A 7560-nucleotide genomic window follows, 5' to 3' on the forward strand; every position below is an offset into this window, starting at 1 on the left:
AGGCAGAATCTTCATTTATCATGCACTAATTTGGGGGAAATTATTTTAGGGATAAAACTTGTCATAATACTTAGAGAAAAGCTTTCTTAACCAGAGACAATAATGTTGATTTGATTTCTTTTGAACTATATTTTTCAGTAGCCATAAAATATGTTTTCAGGTATTAAAATAGAAATTGGCTTCACTAGACTTTCTTTTCTCTCTGAAACCTTTTTACATTTTCTCTCTGAAACCTTTTTAAATTGAATAGCAATTTAGAAAAAAATCTATGGAACTTATGTGTCCTGTATTTTTCTAAGGATTTTGGGCTCGCGCCTGTAATCCCAGCACTTCGGGAGGCCGAGGCGGACGGATTGCCTGAGCTCAGGAGTTTGGGACCAGCCCGGGCAACACAGTGAAACTCCGTCTCTACTGAAATGTACAAAAATTAACCGGGCGTGGCTGCGTGTGCCTGTCGTCCCAGCTACTCCGGAGGCTGAGGCAGGAGAACTGCTTGAACCCGGGAGGTGGAGCTTGCAATGAGCCGAGATCGCGCCACTGCACTCCAGCCTGGGTGACAGAGTGAGACTCCGTCTCAAAACAAAAAACAATAACAACAAAAAATAAATAGAGAAAGAAAACAAGAAAAAGAAATTACTACTTTTTTTTCATCACAACAATCCATTATGTTAACTCCTATGAACAAATTGGCTCTTTTATTCTCGCAATAACTGTGTATTATTATCCCACCCATGTTACAGATCGGACACTGAGTCACAACGAAGTTGAATAAACTGGCCCTATCAAGGGGCAGAGCTGAGATTGGGGAACTAAGGCACTATACACTCCAGAGCCTTTGCTCTGTAGAAACAGTCCTTCAAGGAATGCACCCAGGACAGCACCAAGGCAGCGGAATGCCCGAGGCATGCAAATGAGTAACCCATGACTAGTCTACAGGGGAGAGGAACACCCTTACTGGCCTCATCAGACTTGACCCAATTCCACCAACTTTAGGTCGCTGGAATTCTTCAGACAAATATTTCAAGAAAGCCCTACCTACCCGCCGAGCCATCAGCAGCTTTGGGTTGTTAGATCAGCTCCCACATTCTACTGAATGACACTTACCTATTCTTCAGGCATTAAGACAATTCACTTACCTGTTCAACCAGCCATTAACAAAGATTTAAGTACCACATGCTCCCAGGCACTAGCAACTCCATAATGAATCCCAAGGATTCCTACATCCAAGGGCATTGTAGCCTATTTGTGAACATAAAAATTTAATTTACAAATACTATCGTTTTAATATCTATATTTATTCATGATTCTGAGAATATAAACATGATTTCTGGGGCAGGGACAAATTATTTGTACTTACTTACACTAATAATGGCATCAGCTCCCCTTACCCTAATTTTTTCCCCTTATAAGGTAATGCAATGACAGCCAAATGTCACCTTATACTTGCCGGGATCTGTACTATAGGTAAAGAATCCCATTAGAATCTGAGACTTTTTATAGAAGAGAGACACTTATCTCCCTGTTTCCCTTCTGAGACAGAGAAAGAAGCCTTTGCTTCCTAACGTACACAAACGCACTTTTGGGAGAGAATAGGAAGGATCCTGGGTTCTAACCCTTTGGCATGTAAGTAAATGTCTATAGGGGAATATGAGACAAGTTTTCTCCTTGTTTTACAACCCCTGGAATGTCTTCATGCTCCAGCTTTTCTCATGTTTTCTCATCACCTCTTGAAATAGAAACATATCTCTAGGGAGGCAAGCCTCTTACTATCTTACTAGTTATCTTTAAGTTTCAAGGCATGTCCTTGAACCCAAATGCCAGTAAAATTTGCCCCAAAATCCCTAACCATGCAGAAACATGAAAATACCCATGCTTCTTCACTTCCTTCTAGTGTTTGATCATCAGAAAGGTTCTCCAAGAGGAAAAGATGACAATAGCTTCCCCAGGACAATGACTATGCCCAACTTTGGTTACATGCCTTTTTCTGAATCCACCAAGGTCAGTGTAGAGGAGAAAAACCAAAAACACCTTTTTCCTCTACCAATATAGGTTCACTGACTGGGGCCCTGCAGATTGGACTGACAAATGACAAATTAATAAGATAAAAAGCAGAGTTTGTTAACACATGTCTCATACAGTCCCAGAGGAAAACTCAGTGATGAGTGACTCAAAAGGATGCTTAGAACTTGAGATTATATTGCGTTTTTTTTAAAAAAACAATAAATTTGTAGGAAAGTGACAAGACAGAGAAAAGTCTTTGGATTCCCAGGGCAGCAAACCATAAAATGGTCAGCATGTGGGGGAAACTAACAGAGCAAGGTTTGTGTGTCCAAGTCGATCTCAGCACCCATTTTCTATCTTCTTCATGACCATAAAACTTCCCTGAAAGAGGGGATTTGTGGCAGTCTTCATTTTTCAAAATTTCCTGCTTTTAGTCAAATAAGGAAAGCTCTGAGAAAACTTCCTTCTGCGTTAGTTAAATCTCGAATGTCTTTAAGCTCAAAATGATCCTTATGCCAAAGTGGCATATTTAGAGCTGGCATATTCTGATCCATACATAGTCGTGTGGCTGGAACATTCTGATTGTCCAAGGTGGGGCCATGTGCCTACCACTCATGGGGCTACAGGAATGAGGGTATGGTGACAACTGGCAGAATTTGAACCATTGAAACTGAGCAGGATGGTTGTGAAATATGGAGAGATGCTTCTCCAGAGGAAAGGATGGTAGCACAGCGAAGACATACATCCATTCCAGCAGGAAAGGCTGAGGTCCAGAGCATGGCTGGGAGGATTTTCACTAGCTCCAGTATAGCAAAGCAAAACATGTGAGATATAGCTAGATTGTATTTGGGGCTATGAAACCTATGTGTAGAGAAAATGAAAGATGAGAGGATCAGAGATTTGAAGATAGGGAACAGGTTTGAAAATAACGGCAGAAAATGAGAAAGTGAGCTGATAAGAGAACATGGTAGATTCAGTGGGGGTAGGAGAAAGGTTGTTGACTAATCTGCTCAATTGAGTAAATTTTTTTCATTGTATGCTCAATAGTTTGGATTAGGAGTCAGCAATTTTTTTTTTTTTTTTTTTTTTTTTTTAAGATGGAGTCTCACTCTGTCACCCAGGCTGGAGTGCAGTGGCGCGATCTTGGCTCACTGCAACCTCTGCCTGCTGGGTTCAAGCAATTCTCCTGCCTCAGCTTCCTGAGTAGCTGGGACTACAGGCATGCACCACGATGCCCAGCTAATTTTTTGTATTTTTAGTAGAGACAGGGTTTCACTATGCTGGTCAGGCTTGTCTTGAACTCCTGACCTCATGATCCACCCGCTTCAGCCTCCCAAAGTGCTGGGATTACAGGCATGAGCCACCGTGTCCGGCCAGCAAATCTTATTTTCTGTAAAGGACCAGATAGAAAATATTTTAGATCACACATAGCCTCTTTCACATACTTTTCTTTGCTATTTTAACAATCCTTAAAAAGTAAAAATTATTCTTAGCTCCCTGGTCAGGTTCTAGGTTGATACAAGCAAGGAACGCATGGAAGATTCTGCTCATCTACAGTTATGAATTTTCCTGGTAAATAAAATGAAAAGAAAGAGGCAATAAAGTTTAGAGTACAGTGAACAAAATAATGGAAACATTCAATCCACTGGACAGTGAAGTCACCAATCATTCATTACATATGAACAAAGCAATTACCATTGGTTAAGTATCTGCCATGTGCTGAACACAAAATTAGGCTCTGGGATATAATGGTAATCAAAAAAGGCATAATCACTACCTCATGGAGCTTAGCATTTAGTGAGCAAAAACAAAGACTTTGTTTTTGCTTTTGCTTTTTGAAACAGGATCTCGCTATATAGCCCAGGCTTGTCTCCAACTCCTAGGCCCAAGTGATCCTCCCTCCTCAGCTTCCCAAGTAGCTGAGATTATAGGCACATGACACCTCACCTGGCTAATTTTAAAATAACACAAATAAAAATATAATTATACCTTGATTAGTATATAGTGGGTACAAATTTTGCACTTTAAAATTGCAAGAAATATCATAGTCCTTTATTCCAGAAGTTTAATCCATTAAAGAGAATTGGTAAGTGGGACTTTATCAAAGTATAAAACTTCTGCTCTGTGAAAGTCCCTGTTAAGAGATTTAAAAAGGAAAACATGCCACAGACTGCGAGAATATTTTCTGTGAAACATATTTAATAAAGGACTTGTATTTAAAACATACAAGAAACTCTTAAAATTCAATCATAAGAAAACAGACATTTAAAAATAAGCAAGAGATCTAAACAGACACATCAATAAAGAAGATATAGAAATAGCAAATAAGCATATTAAAAGACTCAAGCATCATTTGTCATTAGGAAAATGCCCGAATTAAAACAAAAATGAGATACCACAACACACCTATTAGAATTAGCATATGACAATGTCATATGCTGGCAAAGCACAGAGCAACAAGAACTCTCCTGTTGCAATCACTTTGGAAGACAGTTTGACAATTTCTTCTAAAGTTAAATAAAATCTTACCATACAGTCCTGCAATTATGCTTCTAGATATAGGTATTAACGCAAGTGATTTGAAAACTGTCCACACAGAAATCTGTAAGCGAACGTTAATAGCAATTTTGTTAATGATCACCAAAAATGAAAAGTAGCCAAAATGTCTTTCAATAAGTGAATTGATCAATGAATTATACGTTAATAAGATGGAATATGTATAGAATACTATTTAGCAAAAAAAATAAACGAGCACTCAAGCCAATGCTAAAAGGCATGGATAACTCTTAAATATGTGTTTTCTAAATGAGAGAAGCCAGTTCAAAGTCAATACACTGTATGATTCTATTTATATGATATATGAAAAAGGCAAATTTGAGAGATGGTAAACAGATCAGTGGTTGCCAGGGATTCAGAACGGAGGCATGGAAAAGTGAATAGGTGAAGCATGGGACTTTTAGAGCAGTGAAGCTATCGTGTATGATTCTGTGGTGGTGAATACATGACACAATGCATTTGTCAAAGACCATGGAACTTTACATCACAAAGAATGAATCTTAATGTATGCAAATTTTTAAAATCATTTAGAAAGTCAGAGAGATCCCAGAATGGAATACAGAATATGAGAAAAGAATGTGTGTTACTAATGTATGTACCAACTCACTGAAGAGGGTAGGGGAAAAGGTGCTGACCTAAGTGATTTTGGAAATGAGAGGAGTCTTAAGACCAAAGGCAAAAGGAATTGCACACAGGCACTGCACTCTAGTTGATAAAGTTGCTTCTATTCTGCAACCAGTGTACATGTGTACTGGAATTAAATACTTACATTTATGGATGACAGATATGGAAGCCAGGTTTCTCACTGTTGAAGAGGAAAGTTATAGATAAGCAAGGGGAAAAGGTTAGAATGATCTAAGTGATAATGGATTAGAGCTGGAGACGTAACTATGAACTCATAATTAGTGCAGTATAGAAAAAGATACATATGGAAATATAAAAACATTCATAAATATACATATATATACATGTGATTATATGCACATATATTTTCTTGCTTTGTCGTCTCTGAAATAATGATACCCCAGTAGCAATGAACACACCTAAGACTCAGATCTTAGTTACTAACATGGAGTTGTGCTAATAATGATAAATATATCAATAATATATCAATAACATACCAATATATCAATACTGGGTTCATTAACTATGACAAATGTACCACACTAATGTAAAGTGTTAATAACTGGGGAACTGAGCATGAGGTATTTGGGAACTCTCCATACTATCTTCAAAACTTTTCTGTAAATCTTGAACATTTTAAAATAAAAAGGTTATTTAAAAAAATTAAACAAGGGAGCTCAAGCTCTCCAGCCTAGTGTCTCCTCTTTTAACTCAACAACGTAAAAGTCCTTGAGCCAAAAAACCCACTAAAGCTTGACTATGTTTTTGATTGGGACAGGGAAAGACATTTCTATAGAGATAAGAGCAAAGCAAATAATATTATTTCAATACATTTTCAGCCTTCAAAATTATAAAACAAAAAGTACAGCTTATTCTGATCTTAAACAAACGAGTATCTAACCTAGTAATTGGGATTGAGCAAAGGCTTCTCTGAGAAAGGAGAAATAGAGAGGCTTATCAGGTAAAGCAGACACTGAAGAAAGTGTTCCTGAGATGAGGCGATCGCATATCCCTAGGCCCGGAGGTAGAATCAGGAAGAATCATGGTGAGTCAGATGAACTTAAGAATGGCCAATGTGGCCGGGCGCGGTGGCTCACGCCTGTAATCCCAGCACTTTGGGAGGCCGAGGCAGGTGGATCACGAGGTCAGGAGATCGAGACCATCCTGGCTAACACGGTGAAACCCCGTCTCTACTAAAAACACAAAAAATTAGATGGGCAAGGTGGCAGGCGCCTGTAGTCCCAGTCACTCGGGAGGCTGAATTGGGAGAATGGCGTGAACCTGGGAGGCAGAGCTTGTAGTGAGCCGAGATCACGCCACTGCACCCCAGCCTGGGTGACAGAGCGAGACTCCGTCTCAAAAAATAATTAAAAATTAAAAAAAAAGAAAAAAAAAGAATGACCAATGTGCTGTGGTTAAGATGCAGAGTGGGACAAGAGGGAAATTTTAAGATATTTTAAGTGGTATTCCATCATAAGTGGCCCAGTCAACCAAATTAAGAGCAATGGTCTTTAACAGAAAAGTAATAGGAATCTATCCATGGGTTTTGATGATCAGATTTAAGTTTTGAAGATAGCACTCTGGTTGCACTACGTGGAAGAAACTGGAGCTGGGTTGGAGTGCGCAGGATGAGCACTAGGAGTTCTGTTTCGTGTTTGTGATGACTGAATAAGGTAACCCAAGATAAGATAGTAGTGATAAATATGGGGGGAGATGAAGGATTCAGTGACCATTTAGAGTTAAAATTGAAAAGCCCCTAAGATTAGGAGGAAGGCTAGGATGTTTACTTCTACCACTACTATTTGATATTGTGTTATATGTTCTAATCAGTATAATGAATCACAAAAACAGGAAAAAAAGGCATACAAATTGGAAAAGAAGAAGTAAACATATCTTTCTTCAGAGATAATGTTATCATATATATAGAAAACACTGTGGAATCCACAAAAAGAGTTGCAGGAAACAACGAGTGCATTTAACAATGTTGTAAGTACAAAATCGCCATGAAAAAACAATCATATTTATATATTCTAGCAATGAACAATTGAAAATTATAATTTTTAAAATAAAATACCATTTGGTAGCATCAAAAAACACAAAATACTTCTGAATAAAATTGATGAAAAATTTGTACACTGAAAACTACAAAACATTGCTGAGAGTAAACAAAGATGATGCAAATAAATAGAGGTATATTTATAGATCAAAGGACTCATTATTTTTTTTTTAAATCAATTCTCTTCAAATTACACTTTAGATTCAATGAAATCCTAATAAAAATCCCAGTAGGCTTGTCAGTGAAAATTGACAAACTCATTCTACAATTCCTATGGAAATATAAAAGATATAGAAGAGCCAAAACAAATTTGAAAAAGGAGA

The sequence above is a fragment of the Chlorocebus sabaeus genome, chromosome 21 (assembly GCF_047675955.1).
Source record: "Chlorocebus sabaeus isolate Y175 chromosome 21, mChlSab1.0.hap1, whole genome shotgun sequence".
In the NCBI taxonomy this organism is placed as follows: domain Eukaryota; kingdom Metazoa; phylum Chordata; class Mammalia; order Primates; family Cercopithecidae; genus Chlorocebus; species Chlorocebus sabaeus.